The sequence below is a fragment of the Pantherophis guttatus genome, chromosome 2 (genome assembly GCF_059756535.1).
Source record: "Pantherophis guttatus breed Tessera chromosome 2, ASM5975653v1, whole genome shotgun sequence".
In the NCBI taxonomy this organism is placed as follows: domain Eukaryota; kingdom Metazoa; phylum Chordata; class Lepidosauria; order Squamata; family Colubridae; genus Pantherophis; species Pantherophis guttatus.
In genome coordinates, this window is record NC_142064.1 from 42,241,214 (window position 1) to 42,263,870 (window position 22,657).

Genomic DNA, 22,657 nt, shown 5'->3' on the forward strand with positions numbered 1-22,657 from the left:
TTTTTTTTACTCCTGTCTTTTAAAAATTGCTTCTTTTAGCCATACTATATGCCTCCCCTGTTATGGTATTACCTTTCCTACCTTGAAAGTATAATGAGTGACATACTTTATGACAGTGGTGGAATTCAATTTTTTTACTACTGTTTCTATGGGCGTGGCTTGGTGGGCGTGGTGTGGCTTGGTGGGCATGGCAGGGGAAGGATACTGCAAACTGTCCATTCCCACCCCACTCCAGGGGAAGGATACTGCAAAATCCCCATTCTCTCCCCATTCCTGGGGAAAGGATATTGCAACATGTCTATTCCCACCCCACTCTTGGGCCAGCCAGAGGTGGTATTTGCCGGTTCTCCGAACTACTCAAAATTTCCGCTATCGGTTCTCCAGAACCTGTCAGAACCTGATGAATTTCACCCCTGCTTTATGAGCATTCCCTCTATCATCTTCCATAGTTAAAAGGTATATAGACTAAAATTTGTGGGAATATTTATGGCATTTCTGTAACTGGAGACTTTGGCGTTCTTTTTTAACCAAATTGCTCTTCCTTTTAAAGCTACCAGGTTGTAACACTGGTATTTAACCATCTAATCAAAAAAGACAAACTGCACCCATTTTATCCCTCACAGATTGATTTGCCAATCAGCATTCATATAGAGTTAATGTGGAATATCATTATATTCAGGCTTATATGGAGCTGTCTTTGATTATGGTCCTGAAGCTGCAGTTTGAGGGGGGGGGATGACAGTTTGATTCTGATTGGGATCTCTTTTATGTAACATTTAGTGATCCAGACTGTCCACTGGCTTCATTGACTTCATTATACCAGTGAAATATTTCTTCATTAAAGCATAATTTCTGTATTTGAGCATTGTGTAGCAAAGAGCTTCATGTGAGACTCTTCTTCCTAGACAGACTGAAGTTTTAAGCTTCATAACAAAATCTTAATTTTGAATGTATCCCTCTGCTAATAGCAGTAACCCTTATTTTGTGGTTATCCCTTATTTAATGCATCTCTGACTAATAGCCGTACCAAAGTTTTTGCATGCTGAATCAAAGGATCAGAAGACTAAGAGTAAATCAGAGAAGATTTTTACAAAAGAATCAGGTATGTTGGCTATCTAGAGATATGCACATTTTTTAAACTTATTTTTTATTAATGTCATCTTGGACATCAGCCTAAGAATCCATTTCTATTCAGAAATAATAGTAGCAAAGGGAGAGATTGTTATAAGAAGGAGAACTGTAGAAAGACTTAAGGTTGTGGAGATTTTGAAAGTAAATTGGAAGAAGAGCTACAGATTTTCTACCTTTGGAACATTTATCTGCTATGACTTAAAGCTGAAGTAATTCAGGTCCTTTTTTCCCCAGACTTTTTTTTTTTTTTTGAAAAACAAAATATGGCAATCAACCCTTGCTGTCAAAACTTAAGAAAAAATAGGTCTCCTTTGAGAGAAAGGGATGTTTGTGATTTTTTTTCCAATGGAAATTTGTTAAATTAAAACCCTGGAGTTAAAAAAACCCTGAAAAACTATTTAAGTAATTTGGAATTTGACACTGAGATTTTATGTATGTTAACCATTTGTTAACAATTGTTTTTAAGGTAAAATAATAAATGCTTGGTATCTGGTGGAATGGTTGGGGAGAGTTAAAATAAAAACAAATACATATGAATAGCACTTGGTGGTCTTTAATTAGACATTGAATTTGGTGTGCCATCTAGAGCTATGCTAATTTATTGTGCTACAGTTCTTATGGAAGAAATAGAAATGGCACATCTATTGACTGGTACCAGCTGTTCCCTGCCAATTGTCCTTTCCTGCAGATAGCAAGCTGTGCATTTGGCAGCAGCAAATCTCAAACAGTTAACATGTGCCCCAGGGAGGGCAACTGCTTAAGCCCATCAAAAAGCACAGCTATGCTCTGCAAGATTCATGTTAGATTCATCGCATCTGTTTCATATTTTTTTTTGGGTGGGGGGAGTGGGTATTCAAAACTTATGGAACAGTTGAAATGCAAAGTCACATTTTAATTTAAAACAAAGGCAAGCATAGAACAGAGTACACATCTCAATGAATATTTTCATAATGAGCTTTCTTGTGTAGAAAATAGTTTGTAGTTATTTTTAGATTTACAAAACCTAATAAGAATCCATTCAGATATTAGGACACATTCCTGTTTTTAAGAGAGTAATCAGACAGATCACTACTCCAAATTACAGCATCTACAACTTCAATTTCTGTTCATGCATACAAGTCATACTGCAGGCCAAACTATAGCTTATTAATGCAGCATGAAAAACGGGCAGTTGAGATTCATTGCCATCAGCTAAGCAACTTGGAATCCAATTATATAAATATAAGTTAATTACTATGCAGTCAAGACTAGTTCCTATCTTGCTATTAATGTTGGCAGTCTTAAGATAACTAGCTTTGATTTCAAAGTGCTTCATATAGAACAAGACAAGATCAAGTAAACAGAAAGTTGCACTTTGCCAGTAATTTTACAATATTCTTTTTCTCAATTGGCTACCTATGAGCCCAGTCAGAACAGGATTTTGCCTTTTCCTGCTTAGACTTTACAAATGTCTTAGTGTTCTATTTCCTCTTCTCCAATTAGTTTCTGCTTCCAGAGAAGGCAATAACATGTGGCCTTCCAGGTATTGCTGCATCTTTTAGTAGCCCCAGCCAGCAGAACAATTGCAAGGATGTAGTTGTTGTCCATCAACAATTGAAGGGTCATAGCTTTCCCAATGTGCACCTACTCCTTGTCTTGCACGTATCCTCAGAAGACTTTCCTTGTAATAAATGCATGCAGACAGTTGATAGAAGCTGAAATAGTGATTAATGAAGTAGATTGTCAACCACTGTGTAAACTGCAACACTGTTGTTCAGGTTGAAAATGATCAGCTGTTTTTACCAGTTTAGAAAGTCATTACCTATAGACTATAGGCCTGTTAAAGACATGTGGACATCCTCTTCCCTTGAAAATTGAATGGAATGTACAAAAGTCTTCTTTGTAACTGATTTGGAGTGACAAGGATTTAGCCTCTCCCTCCAGTTGCTGATCTTAAGTAGTCATGATTCTGTGCCTTGAGCAAGAAGGGATCAATTATCCTGTTACTATCTACTGTCATTTTAAATCTGCGGAGGAATTGTGCATGGCAAAAACTTCAAAGGCTGCTATCCTATTGTTAACATCTGTTTTCATTCATTCATTTTTAATGTGCTGTTTGCGATTAAAACAAGGGTTGCCCACTTTAAATATTTCTGAAGTTTAAGGTTTTTTATTTATTTTTTGTTCACTGAAAAACTACTGCAGAAATATTGTACCAGGATTCAAAAAACATATTTGTTAATTACAGTGATCATATAGTCTTTCAAATGCTAATAGCCTGATTGCAATTTCATTTTGTTTGGGACTGATAGAACTTATGATTAAAGAATAGTATAGCTTTATAGTGATTTTACTGCCATCTGTGTGCATCAGGCAATAACTATGTACAGATGGTTGTGATTCAGAGACAGGTTGCCACATGCAAAAAAAGTATGTTTCCGTTATTTCAGTAAGATTTATTGCAGCAGTCACAGTTAAATGCTTGAACCTTAATGATAATTGCTACTAATCCTCAAGAAAAATGATTAGGGTTTAATAAACCACAAGGAGCAGCTTTTGTCATAAACTTCAGAAACATATTACAAAGCGGGTTTTTTTTCCATCTCTGCCTAGTCATTTATTTCAGCATATAGGGTGCTGTAGTGCTTTATAATGTAAAATGCAGAAAGACAATGTAAGACTTGTGTTCTATAGAATGTCTTTCAAGTACTTAGTTGTTTTAAAATAAGAATACATATTGTATGACTTTTTACAGTACACGGGACTCCCTCCGCTTCCCACTTAATGGCTCACACATCTGCAGTTACGACAACACGTAAAATGGCCTGGATTGCCATTGCTAAGAGATGCAGTCATGTGACCATGTGCTTTGTGAGCACATTGCTTAGCAATGGCAATTCCATGGCCCACTGCAATCGTACCTCGTGTATCTATTCAATTTATGTGCTGAATATATATGAAGGGAAGTTGGATGGGAAGAAGATGAGCATGGTTTCAAAATTGGAGGAAGAAGTGTCAATATCCTGAGGAATGCTAATACTACTATTCTGCCATAAATGATGACGCAGGGGTAAAAATGCAAATTATCTGCAAACTTTAGTAAGGAAAGATAAGGAACACAGTGAAAAACTAGGACTAATGTTAAATATGAAAAATGCCAAACAAATGGCAACAGGTACGACAACTGGTCTTAAAACTGACAGTGAAGATAATGAAGTGATAGAAAACTTCTGCTTTTGAGAAATGACTATAAACAGTAAAGCAATGTGGTAAAGAAATACATCATAGATAGGTTTGTGGTAGAGCAGCAATGAAGCCTCAAGGAAAAAATAATCAGATGCCATGATGTCTCCAAACCTATAGTAAGCAGAATTGTACAGGAACTGTTTTTCTTCATGACACTTTATGAAATTGCAAGTTGGACTTTGAAGAAGCAGGGAAGAGTATTGATGTTTTTGAACTTTGGGTTGGAGAAGATTCCTAAAAATACTATACATAGTCCAGAAAAACAAATAGATTGTCCAATATTTGAGAGGCTGCCACAAGTAGAGATGGTTACCCTATTTTCCAAAGCATCAGAAGGCATGACAAGAAACAATGGATGGAAACTAATCAAGGAGAGAAGCCATCTAGAACTGTGGAGAAATATCCTAACAGTGAGAATAATTAACCACTGGAATGGCTTGCCTTCAGAAGTTGTCTGAAATAGTATAGGATCTTCTGGTTGAGCAGCCAGTTGGACTAGAAGACCTCCGAGTCCAAGGTCTCTTCCAATTCTGTTATTCTATGTTCTATGAATCATATAACAAATCAATTCAGAATTCTTACGAGGCAAAACAATCAGGCTCAAATTATTATATTTTCGACACATTATGTTTATACTTAACTCCCATGACAAGTCCATAATGTTGCAAAAAGTGAAAGTAAAGACAGGAGGCCAACCAGTACCAAGATGGATGGTCTCAATTACAGTGATGAAAAGTGCACCATTGGAAGGACTGTAGGACCAGTTTAAGGACAGATCATCTTAAAGACAATGTATCTGTGTCATTACTAAGGCATCTAAGGTAACGAGAACACCAATCTGGCCTCTTCTCATTTGTCTTCAACTATCTAGAATATGTTGTGCCAAGGTCTCTGATATTATCTCAAACTCACACTAAATATATCTTTGAGGATAGAGATCAGTGGTGGGTTGTCCCCGGTTCGGACCAGTTCGCAAGAACCAGTAGTAAAACCAGTGGGAGCCTCTGCCCACTGACCCAGACATCATCATAGGTGATCTGCGCATGTGCAGAAAAGTGCGCGTGAGGGCGTGATGCAAACCAGTAGTAAAGGTAAGTAGAATCCACTCCTGGTAGGGATCGCAAAATTAAAAACATGTATCTTAAATCCCATGTTTCCATAATATAAAATATAGTAATTCCACCACTTAGTTTCATAATAGATTGAATGGAGATGGTCACAGTTCTGAAGATTTTTGCATTTAGGGATTCATTGTGAAGTTTTATTTTAAATAAACTGTAACAGTTGGAAATAGTAGCATCCAAAAATACTCCTTTTTAAAAAAGGATATCTATTTTGCAAATGGCCTCATATTTTACAAACATATTTGATATATTTTTATGTCAACAGTTTACAAAATACACAGTAATAAATTGAAAGCAATATAAAACTACATTCAATAAAAAGGAAGGAGAAAAATAAAAAATAATCCAGAAAGAAAAAAAAATATCAGATAGAAAAGACCCGAATGAAAAGAAAGCTAATGCTTAAAAATAATAATCTTTTATGTGTCATGAAACTCAGGAGACAGTGCATCTACAGCAAAGTTGCAACTATACAGAACACCTGCCCTTGATCAAATTTAGGGTGGCAGTCCCTGAAGATCTCAGCAATCTGCTTGAAAGAATGAAAGAAATCCATCAAGTTTGCCCTGATATAAAGTCCTGGTCTCAGACTATATACATTTTAAGCCAAATTTTTAAATTAGCTCAGGAGCTGTCAACCCACAGAGCTGCATGAACCAAGGTGAAACATCTGCACTACTGGGTGTTCTGTCATTACATTTCCCGCTATTTATGGCTATTTAGTATTTCAATTCATTTAGGTGCCTATCTCAAATACATAACTCTGGATACCTTACATCACAGGTGTCAAACTCACATCACATTGCCATCATGTGACGTTTTGTGATGTTTTCCCCATTTGCGAAGCTGGGGTGTGCATGTCCTGTATGTGATGCATCCAGCCCGCGGGCCGCCAGTTTGACACCTGTGCCTTACATCAGTTAAAAACAAGTGGAAACAGAATATAAAAACATACAAAAAGCATATAAAACCATATAACATAATCTGTAGTTGCAATACTAAAAAACCCAGTCAACAACTTACCTTCCCAACAAAGATGGCCTCTATTTTTCTACTTGCATTTTTTACGTGCTTTCAAACTGCTAGGTTGGCAGAAGCTGGGACAAGTAATGGGAGTTCACTCCATTACGCGGCACTGGGGATTCGAACCACTGAACTGCCGACCTTTCGATCAACAAGCTTAGCATCTTAGCCACTGAGCCACGGCATCCCCTTGCTACAGATGCCATTTGGCTTTCCAACGAAAACAGTAACTTTAGGGATATCCTAAACTAAGTACTTGTCCATTCTGAATGAGTGCAACAATTTTTAAAACAGGCAAACCTCCCATTTCCCATATGTGGGAACCATCTACTCATTAGGATCCATCTCATCAAAAGTCAACCTCTTTTCATTGATCCTGATCTACTTTATCACTGCAGCAGGTCCTTAACAATATTCAAAACCAGCAAAATCATTCCTGATTCAAATTTTACAGTGAAATAGATCTGAATATCTTCAGCATATTGATGACATCTGCTCCTCAAACTGAGGACAGCCCCAGCAGCTTCATATAGTTGTTAGATTGCATTGAAGGCAAAATAATGACCTGAGGCTTCCTGCACTAAACTCTGTGACTGTTTCTTCAAATAGGAATGGAATTACTGTAAGAAACCTCCTCCCAATACATGAAGTTGGTCCAAGAGAATACTATGGTTGACAATGTTGGAAGTTAGCACCCACCCCTCTCCTAGGAAAATGAGACATTTTAGGAAATATTAAAAGGGCAGAATATTTCCCCTAAAAGTGAGGCAGAAACTCATCCCCCACCTTTGTCAATGGGCCATTAAGGTCTGAGCCAGCTCATCTGCAACACAAAAGACATGGCCTCCAGGACATAATAGGACCCATCTAGCAACAGAAACTCACCACATGGCACCTGGAAAGATTACATCACCCAGCAAACCTACCAGGTTAGCTAAGAACTCCACCCCCTGGGAGTCTGACAGCCAATGGGATACATTTCTTGTACAGGAACAGGAAACAGTAGGGTGGGGCCCAACAAAGGGCATAAAACCAAGGTACTCTCAGCATCTTGGCCCTTTTCTGCTCAGGAACTCAGGAGCTCAGGAAGCCATGTGATCCTGCTCATCAATAAACCATCTTTCTAAGCAACTTCCATGAATCCAGTGTTTTTTTCCCCACTTGGAACTGAACCCAGAAGGATATTTCTTCCAACAACAATATTAAAAGCTACTGAGAGATCAATCAAGATCCATGGAATTGTGTTCATCTGTCAAAATGGTCACTATTTTTAGCTATATCTTCACTGATTTTCTTGCACCGAAGACAGGCCACACTAAGAATTTCCATGTAATATATAAACTTTTATTGTCAGTCCAAATTTGAATGTAGCAGTTGATTTTTTTCATAGGAGGAGAATTATTTACAAATATATGCATTAATATTTTAGATCAATTTATTGCTTTTTTCTTATTGCAAAAGAAATCTAATGCTATTCGTATATATTTTAGTGTATTTTAGAACAACTTGTATCTCGACAGATTTTTTTAAAAAAGTATATTGATTTTGATATTCCATTAATGGTAAGTTAGTGAGTGCTTTTGGGTTTTGGTGTATTTAACTGAAAAACAATTTTCTGCGTTTTGTTTTATATTTAGAAATATTTAGTGGTCTTTTAAAGCTTCAACTGGCAGTTTCCATTTTGAATACAATAAATATAAATAAGGTAATGTAGAATGTTTTTGCAATTACAGGCAAGCTTATATAATCTCTCCCAGCCTCATTGTGAGTCCTTCAGTTGTAGGGATGATAATTATATTGAATATCAATCCAACCATACACAGTCATAGTAGCATCATCTCAAAGACAGTCCATTAAATGAACATCTTCACAGGTTCTCTGGTATGTTCTTTCTTTATTTTTTATTACTATTAATTTGGATAAATAATGTTATTATTATTTAATTTAATAATAATATTTAATAATATAAATAATAAATAATAAAAAGGAAGCTTCCCTTTCTTTTTTCGTGTCTCTCTTTCAAAAACTTGCATGAAATGTATGATGAGACTAAATTGAGGTTTAATAATTTGAGATTATTTGAGATTCATAGGGAGCCCAGTCATTGCATTGACACTTAGTGTGAGTCACACAATTATGTACAATAAATGTAAAGGCATAACATGGCTGTTGAGGATATCATATTATATAAATGTAATAATTGCAAAATCTTAGCCAAAGTCACGTGTTATCTAAACCTGAACAATTGGTCCAAGATGATATTTCAAGTTTCTCAGTTTAAACTTCACATGGTGTTGCAACCACTAGTTTGTCTTAATGTGTTCACCTTGGGCCTGGATTTATTTTCCATCCGGAACCACTAAAATTACATTTTTTTTCTGACATAAGTGAAATAAATGCTGTTTAAAAAGTTGGAAGCTTTAGAATGAATAAATATAGTTCCTGTGTTTACTTTTTTTTTAAAAAAAAAACCCAAAGCAGCACTTTAAACTGTAAGTATGTACTGAAAAGGATAGGAAAAAGTTGAACATCCAAAACACATAGTGAAAGAAAGGGAATGTCCAGTTCTTCTTAGGCTGGAAAATGGGTTTCTGTTTATTGACATTGCCACTGAAGGCTCTTTCTATCCCTATTTCACGAATGACTTGGGTCAGGGGTGAAATGCTACCGGTTCGGACCAGTTTGAACGAATCGGTAGTAAAAAATACTTCTAATATTTCTGATGATCAGCTAACACGTGACACATGATTTATATTAGCTAGAATTGTCAGATTTCCTGCTTTCTAGCTAATCCAAATCAGGTGGCACAGCGGATCCCCCCCCCACTGTTCTACTTACCTTTGCAGACTCGGAAGGCTTCAAAATGTTCCTTTTTTAGCGCAGGTGCGCTTCAGTAGCAGACTCACAGAACCGGTAGCAGACTTCAGAGGATTTCACTCCTGGTATGGGTGTAATGCACAGATGGCATCGGGGGAACCCTAACAGAGGTACTTGAGTTTCAACAGTAGTTGTACTGCCTAAAATAAGGGAGCACCAATTGTGATGTTAGGGCTTCCCGAGGTAGATTTCATTGCCATGCTAGAGAAATTTAGCAACTAATTCTCTTAGATTATCATCCTTAGATTTTGTTGGATGCATTATTTTATCCACCTTTTTTTCTTTCTTTCATGGTGCAAATTAGAAGATGGTCGCCTGGTGGCCTTTTTTCTATTCTGTTGCCATTGTGTATGTAAAAGAGTTAATTCAAGTCCACTTCCAACTCACAGTTTTGTTTCCCAGGGCTCTCTGACAGTTCTGTGTTTTTTATTAGGTACAGATATAGCGAATGTAGATTGTTGTTATCACCGCTTCTGCCCTTTTATCATTTGTCTCTTGTTCCTGTCTCTATTTCTCTGCTTTTGCCTGACTTTTTCTCTTGTTTTGATCAGTTAACTGTTTCTGATGTTTGCTGAAGTTTCATGAATAAACATCAAGCTACATTTTTACTAGCTGAACTGAGTTCATCTATGCTTGCTTGGATTGGAATATAGGAATTGACTGGGAGTATGCTGGGTGCAACTAAGCATAAATTACCTACAGTAATTTTCCAACAGATTTTAATATTGATCATCTCTGGGACAAGAGGTTTAGTATAACTTAATTTTCATGGATCTGACGTTTGGTTTTTGTTTCCAACTACTTCCTACTTCAGTTTTCATTGAATATTGCTTTCTATTTCTTGCTGTAACATATTTGAATTATATTCAATTATTTTATTTTGGAAACCAATATGGGTATCTGAAATGTGGCACAAAAGAAAAATGGTAAAGTAATTTTGTTACAAAGTAGAGAAAAAACACAATATGTGTGGGTTTAAAAAATGTATGTTTGGAGTAGTGTGTGTCATCATGATCTAATTTAACTGATAGCAGCCAAAATTCCTATGAACTCATATATAATCTGTTGAATTTGTTGTGTCTTTTCCTTTTAAATTTTTGTACTGAAAGCAATGAAAATAAAATATTTGAACTCTAACTGGATCATATGCTCATTTGGAGTTGAGTTGTCTTCTGAGGTTTAACATGCTGCTCTACTTGAACTCCTTTCCACACTTCTGTTATTGTCTCAACTGAACAAGAAATAAACCCACATTTGTGTTATCAGTGTCACTGGTTTGCTAACAGTCTCATCTCCAAAGCCGAATTTTAAGCTGAGGTTATAATTAAAAATAACATGGACTGTACCTGTGTTACCATTTGTGCACACTCAGAAAATAACTGTCACTTTTGTGTCACTATTGTCACTAGAATTATAAGGAAGGAATAGCAGGAGTTTTGTCATAGGTCAGTCAGAAGGCATATTATCTGATCTTTGAAGAAATTGTTTGGTGTGATTTGTTTCAGGTCAGAGCAGTTAAGATCTTTCACATTTATGAGTTCTTACATTGTCTTGTCTACTGAAAGGGTTGATGTGCTTGGGAACTCGTTGACTTCAAATAGTATATGTAGCTGGATGGACTGATGATTGATTATTTTTTACATATATGATTTGGAATAGGTTATTTTTTCCCTCTTCATTAAATTGCAAATGGAAGGTTTAATACTAGAATCTTAGAATATTGAACAAATGAATAAACAATTGTGATTTTTTTTGCAACATTTAATTCACAATATTGATTCATGTGGTTATCTAAATCTAAAAGTTTCGATTGAAGAGCTTATAATGGTATTCTAATTTGGAAGAGAGTTTAATATAAAATTAGCAAGATGGGCTGCAAATATTCAAATAACCACCAGGTGGTAACAAAGAGGTGTTTATTTGTTGCCATCTAGTACTTCTCCAGATTTTCACAGCTCAACATAACATGTAATTGCCCCTTAATTAATTGAAGCTGTGTGCTTGGTTTGTCGAGATAGGGAATAAAAAAATAAATAACTCCAGTAGGTTCAAAATTTTGGAATGTTTTTGTCAATCTGAGATTTGGATTCAACCGTCTTTTGGACATGACTATGTATTACCTCCTTCTGTTTACATTTGAAACCCTGTGATTGTTCTTAATAAGAAAAACAAGCAGAATTGGGGGACAGTTTTGATAGGAGAAATGGTAGGAGAGGAAGGGAATGTTTAACATTTCCCCCACAAGCTGTTTTCCATTCCAAATCATCCTTTTCCATCTGTTCTTCCCCTTAAGGGTGCCAAACACATGTTCAAACATGTATAAGGAATCCCTATGGGATAAAGCAGCTGGGCATGGGGGTGGGAGTTGATTTGGTGTAGACAATATTCAGCAGGAAAAAACATGAACTGTTTTAATCTTTTCTATAAGCAGTGTTTCTCAACCTTGACAACTTGAAGATGTGTGGACTTCAAATCCCAGAGTTCCCTAGCCAACCTTCAATTCTGGGATTTGAAGTCCACATATCTTCCAGGTTGCCAAGATAGAGCAACGCTGATTTATATAGCATCTATTTTCACCCTTCATTTCATCAAAATGTTTTTTTTCCTTATTGACAATAGTAGAATTTAAAGGTGTTTAAAGTAAGTACAGGTGATCAAGCCCAAATGGGACATTTTTAAAATGATCCTTCTGAGCTTGATTGTGGATGTACAATGTTAGTCTAAAGGCTTTGTATGTGTTACGTTTTAGCTTCAATCCCTCATTAAAATATCTCAGAAAGCTAGAACAGAAAAGGAAAAATCTTGAAATATTCAGTGCAGTCAAAAGTGTTCATGCTTTATCATCAAACTAACTAGAGAGACCAGGAAACTCCCTCAATAAAAGACAATTTTAATACAATTTTTCATGCTATTGCAACGTCCTGTTCTGCTATTTAAAATACCTTTTAATGTTACAAAAAGGCACTAGGCCCAATTAAAGCTGTAGGCTGTATGCCAATTGTACAGAACTGTTCAATAAAACTCTTCTGATGCTAGATCAGAGGTCTTCAAACTTGGCAGCTGTAAGACTTGTGGACTCCAACACCCAGAATTCTCCAACCAGCATAGAGAATTCTGGGAGTTGAAGTCCACAAGTCTTAAACCTGTCAAGTTTGAAGACTTCTGTGCTAGATGAATAAAGCAGCATGGCAAGTACAGTATTATGCCGAATTTTATTAAAGTAGGTGGTTATATTATTAATATTCGTACGTTCTGAAATCATAAAATGATTGTTACTATTATCCCTCTTTTAGAAGGTATATTTAATATTTTACATGTGAAATATTTGATGGGAAAGATTCACTAGGGAGATTCCTGGCACTTGAAATTAAGATCACTTGGAAGGTGCAAAAAAGAATTTAAATAATTGCAGCAAAGATAATTTGATATATTCTTAGCCGCAAGTATGCCTATGTTATGCTCATTGCTAGAAAGCCAACTATTCAGGAATAAATCAAGTCCCACTTACTTTCCATTATTATGTAGTATACATTAATGGGATAATCTGTATTTTTTATGGACTGTTCTATAATATAGCTCACCAACTTTTGCTTATTTTAACTTTTTCTTAGGAAAAAATGGCTACGTAAAGTAGTATGTATACAAAAATAAATTGGTTTTATTTATTTATTTATTTGAATTGATTAGCTTCTCAACTTGAATGTACACTATTATTGATAAAGATGCTATTGTTGTTTTTTTTTTTTTTTTTTTGATACTCAGTTGTATTGGCAGAAAACTAAAAAGAAAATAAAGAGTTTTTTTCCTACTGTTATTTTTTGGGTGCTCAGAATCCCAAAATATCAGCCTGTCCTTCATGAATTTGCACAATTTCTTATCTAATGAGCTAATCAAAATAACAACATTGTGAATCTTAATTTTATTCAGATATTCTTTTACTTCCTGCTTTATTGAATAATTTTAGCCATCAGTATTCTGCGATTAATGATTTATTAAAGCTATTATACATATGTTATAGTTGTCCTTCTTATCCCCTATTTTCTAAACTAAGAAGTCCAAAACTTTTAAATCTTTCTTCAAAGATTAATTCCATTTTTAAAATATTTGCTATTAATAATTTTGATTACAATAATAAAAATTAACACAGACTAAACTTAGAGAATAGAAGGGAAAAAAATTAATAAAAATACATGGAACCCCACAACACTCTTATTTTAACCTTGATCAAATAAACCAATTGTATATTCTTTTATTTTACTGCTAACAATCTTAGTTTTGAATCCAGATTAATTGTTGTAGCATTTGATTTCTCTTCAGTTCTTCTTCATCCAATCACACAGATTTCTTAAAGCATTCATAAACTACCATAGATTTAGTAAACTTTCAACTAGGGTCATACCATGGCATGATGATATAGTATTGTTATTTGATGCCTTTCTTAATAAACTCTGTGCATAGGGCCAAGATTTTCCTTTTAGCTATCATGGCTATAGTTGCTCTTTCCACAGGCAACTGAGACACATCAGGGTCTATGTAAAAGTCATGCAGTGATTCAGGTGGGTTGCAGTTGATTTTAGTAGAATAATCCTTCTGGAGACTATCATTGGGGTATATGAAGACACTTCTGTATTTATAGGGTCCACCCACATTGTGACAGTTATGTAATAACATATTTATGCTAAGGAATTAAATTATCTTGGCTGATCCAGAAATTCTGTGCCCTTGCATGAAATATGTGCCTCCTGTAATTCATTCCAAGTGCAGTAGGTTTTTATATACATATACAATGACTCTTCCATTGGAATATACAGAAATAATAATAATTAAAAAGCTCAGACCTCTAGTTGTCTTGCTCCCTTGTCAGTTTGTTCAGGCTATTTCATTGAGTCATTAATATTCTTGTTGCTCAATTTTATCCTTATTATGACTAGCAGAATACAAATGCTTTTAATAAGTATCCCAAAATAGTGGGATTCAGAAAGATACGATAATTGTAAACATGCATGTACAAAGAAAAAGCAATCAACTTCTGGTTTTATTTTGTCTGCTTCCCTATATTCTTGCAAATCTTCAAGTTCAAGTTCAAAGAGTAATTTGGCCACTGGGAAGGGCCAAAAGAACAACTACAAAAATTCAAGCAGCAAATGTAGATGTAGTGAATGTGTAGCTTTGGCAATTACTGCTTATAATTATTTCAAGACAGCTTGTCTATAATGCTCACATGAACCGCTCAAGCTGCACATCCAAATTTTGCTTTTTGTAGGGAATTGTATTATACCGTAGCTGTAAACATTTGAAAAGTTGCCAATTAGCTGAAAAGCATTATCTAGTTTTGCTCATCTTCTTTTCATGCAGTTTTCAGAAATATTGTAGTAATACATACTCTCTCATGCAGAAAAAGTGCACTTTTTGCTGCAGAATGCTGCAATACGTTCCTAGTACTTAATTTGTGATGAAAATCTACTGTATTGTGCTTCTTTGTAAGTACTGATTAATTATATTTTTAATCCCATAAATCAGAGTAATGAGGAGTGTTTCCCAGTAGAACTTATCTTACCTTTGCATTGCCTTTGTTCTATTTATAAATCTGTAATATTGTGTCTTTGCAGGCACACATATGTGTGTTTATATTAATAAAATATTACACATTGTAGAAAAGTACATATAATGTTTACATGGCACAACTAAATCTATGGAAGTCTCTATGTCTCTGGGCACTCTTAACATGGTCAGATTATTAGTGATTCACTTGATGTGTTCAAGGATCTTTCTAGTCTGAAAGGTCAGCTGCTTTTAGCCGTGCACCAGCAGAATACTAATACTGTCCTTATTCAAATTACCTCCTCCAGTACTTATTAAATTGATGGCCTTGTGCTCTAATTTAATACTGTCATCGTTCTGACGTGGGTCGCAGCTGCACTCTGTGTTGAATTAGGTGGATCTGAGGTGAAGTTCAAGCAGAAACCATGGTTTGGGGCTGCATTTTCTCACTAAATTAGCAGTCAGAGGCAGTGTATAATTAATTAGCACAAACCAGGGAAAGCTTGTCATTTAATAAGGCTTTTTTATTTCCACATTACACAAACAGTGGGAATTGATCCATTAAGAGCCTGGCTATTAATGCTGTTTAATGTATGTCTGGTTGCTAAATTGAGATGTCTACTTACATACGTATGTACAGTTTTCAAGACTTCCACACAGCTTGTTCAGGGATTCCTGAATTTTAACTCAAGTTTCAATACTGCCTTCAATTAATTCTAAACCTCCTTTATATTAGATCTGAAAACCTTTCTCAAATAAAAGGTGCAGGTTCTTTGAGGCCTGTTGTTTTGCAGATTATTCAATATAGAGTAATTTAGCTATTAAATCTGAGATCCCTTCAAGCCATAAAAAGAACATTGAGGATTATCTGTGTTGTTGCAGAATAAAGATATGTACTAATTATGATATATTAAACTGAATCTTCTTGTTGTGCCATATCCGTCATTGAACGTTGGCAATCATGTTGGCGATCCTATTTTTATCAACAGCCGCACGAAAAAGTGCTGCTGAGTTTTGTCCAAACCAGTCCCTTAGATTTTGAAGCCATGATGGTATGTACTAATTACGATATATTAAACTGAATGTAACTTAAAAATAGCAGTTGTACAGTGATGTACATAATGATAACTTGATTTTTACTATATATATATATATATATATATATTAGATAGATAGATAGATAGATAGATAGATAGAATTCTTTATTGGCCAATGTGATTGGACACACAAGGAATTTGTCTTTGGTGCATATATATACAATATATATATTGTCAGTTATGAAAAATATTTTTGGAAGTTTAATACTAATGCCCTAAACTTAAATTCATTTTACTGATAGTAATATGGTGATTATTCTGACTATATCTTTCGTTAACATAATTTGTTCATTTGAAAAGAAAAAAGTAACCAAATACTAATGTAGGTTAGTGAAGAACTTCAACTGCCATTGCTTGTTGCTAAGGTTTATAGCATGAGTGATATGTAAAGAAATTTTCCCATAATTCTTACATTGGAAAAGCAGAAGGAATTTAATCTTCGGTTGTCGGGCTTTGTTAAGTCGCATTGCTTTGCAGTTTTGCATTCCTCAAAAATCACAAATGTAGTCAACAGTCTAGCTAATATTATTGTGATATTGATGTCTTAAAAATATTAAGAAAATGGGGCACTGCGAATTTGCCCCCTTAATACCTTAACTACGAATATTTGCACAAGTGTGGGTTGAGAAAATGTGATTAGGAAGACTTTAAAGAAGAAAGGTAGAAAACTAAATGAACTAAGTTTATTCTAAATTACATTGTTTAATACATTCCTCAAAATATCAAACTGTAAATGGCTGTTGATAAATTCAAAGTAATTCTGGATTATTACCATGCCACTTCATTAATGCAAAGTGATACTTCTATATTTTACTATAGGATACATCTAACAGTTTACAAATTAATACAGTTGGATAACTGTCTCTCTCAATAATCTTCTGTCATGGAAATAATGATATTGCTCTGTGAATATTTGGTTTGAATTCACATACCCACTTACTCTCCCATTTTGTTTTTTAGTTAGCAGAATTTGGGGCATAAGAGAACTGGATTTATTTGCTAACCTGCTTTCGTATAGCTGTGAAAGAACTCTTCTTAACTACTGTCAAGTTAACCATTATAAATACAGAACACTCACTATTTCTGGACGGTAGGAGTGGATGATTTGTTCTCTTTTTGCTTACAGTCTATCACAAATATACAGGTAGTTCTCAACTTACAACATATCATTTAGTGACCATTTGAAGTTCCAATATTACAAGTTGTGATGGCTGCCCCCACATCAAATAACCGCATTTCAGGCACTTGACAACTAGCCTGCATTTAAGGCCATTTGTAGCATCCCACAGTCACATGACCACAATTTACAATGATTTGCTAAAACACGGCATTTACTTCCAGTTTTTGACAAAAACACACCCAATAGTAAACAAAGAATATATAAGGCCTATAGACCAGATGTCAGCATAAGATAGGAGCAATTTAAAGGAGCAGCATTGAAGTGTTATATGACTTCAATTTAGCTTATTGTCTCCATCTTTACATATGCTGTGTCTTGGATGAAGAATACTGTACTCTTTCATGAACATGTCCTGTATCTTGGATCATAACACGTTTTTTCTTCATTCCAAACATAGAAGACATACAGTATATTTTCTTCTCCATACAGTATGTACATTTTAGGTCTTTATTGGAGATCAAATTTATGAAACCTATTACCGTTAAGAATATCCAGTGTTTTTCTGCAGCTACTTATGTTAAAATGCTAGATTATCTTGAGAGAGTCTAAAGATCAATGATTCCATTGAGGGATGAATTCTCCTATATATTTCTTCTGGTTTTGCTGGACTAGGCCAATACGGCTATTCATTTAAGAAATGTTAACAGTTTTCCCTCCCTATAAACACAGGATAATCTTGTTAGATATGAAAAAATATTCTTTTTATCTCTTCTTAATACTGAAAAAAAAACAAGAAGCAAATGAAACAATTCTCTGAAGAGAATTCCAGAATTTCCTGTTTAATGCTGGAAAATTAAGAATTGGCTCCTTATTTTTTCACAAGCTTGTAAAAGCAGTTTTCCAAATATTTTGCAACTCTAAGATTGAAGGGGAAAAAAAGTTTGAACGGTGGTCAGGAGGAATGACATGGCTTGGGTGGAGAGTGTGGGCTTGGGATATAAATAGAGAGACCGTGTGAATCTAGTTAGTATTTCTTCATGGGACACTTGTTTTTTTTTAGAAAAGTAGCATGCTGGAAATACAATCTGCCCTCAGTCCTTATTCTATAATGGAGGCTAGTCTGCCTCCATTATAGTAAAGCTCTGAGAAAGGAATTAGAATGGCATTCTTGTGTATTTTTTCCATATCAGAATGGAAGACAAGTACAGTAATAAATAATGCACCATAATGCTGCTGTTTTGTCTTTCTAAATAAAATCTCCATAATAGTCATATCCCCCTGTCTAATGGTATGTTAGCTTTGAGTGGTGCAGATCAGATTTGCTGAGACATGATCAAGAGCACAAGAAATGGAGCACCTTAAAGCAAATCTGTTAGTCATTGAATATTTTTCTTTCTCATGGAGATTTTCATTATGGTGAAATGGTCCTGTTTCTCCATACCCTACCTGTGTTTTTTTGCCACCAGCTTCATTTCCCTTTTTGGTATTTACCCATCATAACAGACAGAAATTCCAGCCACAAAGTTAAGGATTAGAGATGAGTGGCGATAAAGATTATAGCAGATTCTCATCCATCCTCCTTATTTCTTGAACATGGAAAACCGCCTGCAAATTAGAATCCAGCATAGCTCCTTACCATATGGGATTGTAGAAGAATCTGCTGAGACCTTGAACTATATCTTTTAAAATCAAAGGTAAGGAATATTAAGCTTCTTGAATTTAAAATAGCTGCAGTGTTAGTTTCCATTTGCTTCACTGCTTTCCTGAGTAAAATGGAAACAGTATGAGTGGATGACATCTGGTATATAGGCCTTGTATATTCTCAGATGTGTTTGTGTGTCAAATCAGTGCTAAATTGCTTATAACTTGCTTTTGTGAATCCAGAAAGCTATAAAATATGAAAAAAACATGACGACACAAAGTGTCCGTCAAGAGTTATTGTTTAGTTGTCTCTATAGGTTTATGGTGGATATCTATTTTGATTGATATATCACTACAGCCAGCCAGTTTGATGTAGTAGTTAAGGCATCAGGCTAGAAACCAGGAGACTGTGAATCGGGGTGGGTTCTACTTACCTACAGGTTTGCAATGGGCTTCGCTCGCTTGCGCCCGTGCTCTTCTGTCCAAACGCAGAAGGTTCTGCACATGTGCAGAAACATTTTGGTGATGTCGGGGTTGGTGGGCGGGGCCTCCCACCAGTTTTACTACCGGTTCTATAGAACCAGTGCTGCTATGAATCCTAGTTCTGCTTAGGGACAAAACTAACATGATGACCTTGAGCTAATCACTTTCTCAGTCTAGGTGAATGAATGAACCTTGACTTGAAGGCATGTACACATATGCACACCCACACACAAACTGCTTTTAGCTGTTTTATTCCTTTAAGCCTATTTTATTTAAATAATAAAATTATTAAATTCCTTTAATAATTCTATCGAGTCCATCATTCCACTTTGGTTTAATTTTTAAAAAGGTGTATGAGATTCATGTGTGTAAACCTCAGCAATGTTTGTAAAGTATGTGCACAGATAAATGGAAATATGCAAATAAGTAAGAAAGGCAGAGTTGGAAGAAAGTCTTGAAACATCATGATTATAGAATAAAGTTAACTTTTTTTTTTTAATTTGATTTATATGCCGCACTTCTCCGGAGACTCAGGGTGGCTTACAATGCGTTAAGCAATAGCCTTCATTCTTTTGTATATTTTATACAAAGTCAGCTTATTGCCCCCACAAACTGGGTCCTAATTTCACCTACCTTAGAAAGGATGGAAGGCTGAGTCAACCTTGAGCCTTGGAGAGATTCGAACCAGCAGAAATTGCAGGCAGCTGTGTTAATGACAGGGTGCAACTTTGGTTTTTAAAAAGACAGGGGCATCCAAAACTACTAGGAAGTCATTAATTTATAGGAGCAAAACCAAGAATAAGTAGAATTATAAGACTAAGAGAGGTAGGAAAAGGAAAAAAGATTTTATGACAATTATTACCTGATAATATAATTTACTTTGAAAAAAAATTGAAAATGTTTGTCGAGATAGAATAGGTCTAACAGCAGGTACCAGTAATAGTTTCCTTAAAAAACATGAAAAGTTTATATACCAAGAATTGCCAACAAAAGCAAATGTCAATGAGCATGGGTTCAAAAAGGAAAAAGAAAACTGGAGGTGAAATACTGTATATTTGGTGAGGCTTAATACTTCACAAAATGTAGGCTATGCTTCCTTGTGCCTGAACTATTTTAGCCTCAGATTGCAGAAAAAGAAATTTATTCACTTCTTAAAACCCAAATGCTTTAAAATGTATCAGCATATTTAGAGTGACGGAGGCTAACAAAGGGTGGTACATTTGGCCACTAGATTACAGTTTTTTCTGTACCATTATAAAATGATTGCGAAAGAGCCAAGATTAAGAGATCAGTCAGTAACGGCTGGAAAGGGAGAAGAGAAAAAGAAGGAAGCAAATTAGATATTGCAATAAAGAAAAGTGAACATGGAACCACAGAACTGAAACTGAACTGAATTGTCAACTGAAACAAAAGGGGCACATAGACTGCTGTTCAGCAGTGACACATAACAACTCCTCTTCGATGTAAAGAGCAATGATTGGATTTAGACTCATTTGTGTTTTTAGCTCTTGGTGTTAACTCTTTACTAATTAACATTCACAACTACATTTTCTCCATAATATGAAGAATTCATATTATGCTCATAGTCATTTGATTCAAGGGTGACTGCTAATCTGATTTTTCTCACGCACAAGGAAGAACTGTGTGCACACACTTATTGAAAAAAGATTTCTATATATAGAAAATGTGTGGGAGAAAGTAAAGCTAGGAAATGCCTTCTTGACATGCTGTTTTTTATATAACAATGCATTTGATCATGTTGGCCTTCACATACAATTTGAAATACTGGATTTTTCATATAGTATCTGCTGACTTAGGATAGTGCTTTCACACAGTGAAAGGGTAAGGGGAATAGCATTAATGTAGAGGGATATATAATACACAATCTCTTTGTGTGCCTATACACAAAAAGTATAGAGTGTGTATAGGCACACAAAAAGATTATGCACTATATATACACTGTATGTGTATGTACACACACACACACACACACATACACACACACACACACACACACACGAAGCTCTTCTAAAACTATACACATTCAACCTCACTTACTGCATTTGGAAAAACACACCGAGAATCCACTTTCTGCCACATTAAAATTATAACATTAAAACATTATAAATACCTTCAGATTTTCTTCCCTAACCTGCACATTAGAGCCAGGAGATGTCATGGGCATTGCGAGGGAACTCTATGCAATGAAGGGGATATCAGTCGGCAGTGGCAGTGGGCAACCAAAGGCGCATGGCTGGGGCATACACAGCCTTCCTCCCCCTCACCTTAATGAAGCTGATGTCCTTGGCTAACTGGTGAAAGCACTGGTAACATATTGAGGCCATACTTGCAGATCAATCTGTGCCGGTTGGAGCACACGTGGCTGCGAGAGGAAGAAAGGCTGGGTGAGCCATACCAAGATGCTTCCTGGCTCCCCTTGTCCCAGAAGCAGCCACCTTGCACACTCACCTGTATGCTAGTGGCTGCCCCCTTCTCCCTCTCCTTCCCCGCTGCCAGGCGATCTCGTGTTCCCTGCTGCTGCCAGGCTTTGTTGCAGAGGCCAGTGTGTGCCGGATGGCATTGGCTCTGGGTCTGGCAGAGACCGAAAAGAGGCAATTGGGGAGGGTCAGAGGCCTACCAGAAGCGTGAGCCCTGCCCAACCTTCCTGGGGTGGCTCCAGTACAGCTGCTGGTGGCCCATGGCAGTAGTTGCATGGCTCAGATGCCGAAAAGGAAAAGGAAAGGCCGAATGGTACAGGCCCAGAGAAAGGGAACAAGCTTCCCTGCTCCTGCTCCCTTTCTGTCGGGTGACATCATGGTGCAAAGCGGCTCTAGTCAGCTCAGCGAATCACTGGGTGGTGACATGAGCCACCCAGCCAGGAGAGCCTGGGCGAGACAAGGAGTGGCTGGGAGGGGAAGGGTGGGGCCTCAACCAGTTTGCAGAACTGAACAAAAATCTAGGTACCAGTTCTACTGAACCGGTGTGAACTGGCTGAATCCCACCACTGCACATATGGCATATATACATAGGATTAAATAGTGTATTTTGGTTGTTCAGTAGTAGTAAATTGAGACAGAAATTGTATCACGTTGTGGCCTTTGAGGTGAGGGGCTGGGCAAGGTGAACCTCCCCGCAAGGCGAGGCTGGGCGTGACAAGGAGTGGAGGGGCAGGACCAGGCAAGGTGAGGCACCCCTCGACGTGACGTCGATGTTGCAATATTTTCAGGATCAGACTCAATAATAGTAATAAGAGTTAGAGGTTTAAATATATTTCTCTTTAATTATAATAGGCATTCTATATTCACTGAATATTCACAGATAGAAGCGAAGAAAATGGTGAAGGTGGCTCCTTATATATACAAAGGGTGGAGCCAAGAGTGAGAGTGGTGAATTAT

At 36.2% G+C, this 22,657-nt stretch overlaps 1 pseudogene; it reads right to left on the bottom strand.

Moving 5' to 3' along the window:
- Positions 1-20,489: 20,489 nt before the first annotated feature.
- LOC132711527 (small ribosomal subunit protein uS14 pseudogene) lies at positions 20,490-21,962 on the bottom strand (annotated as a pseudogene).
- Positions 21,963-22,657: the final 695 nt, after the last annotated feature.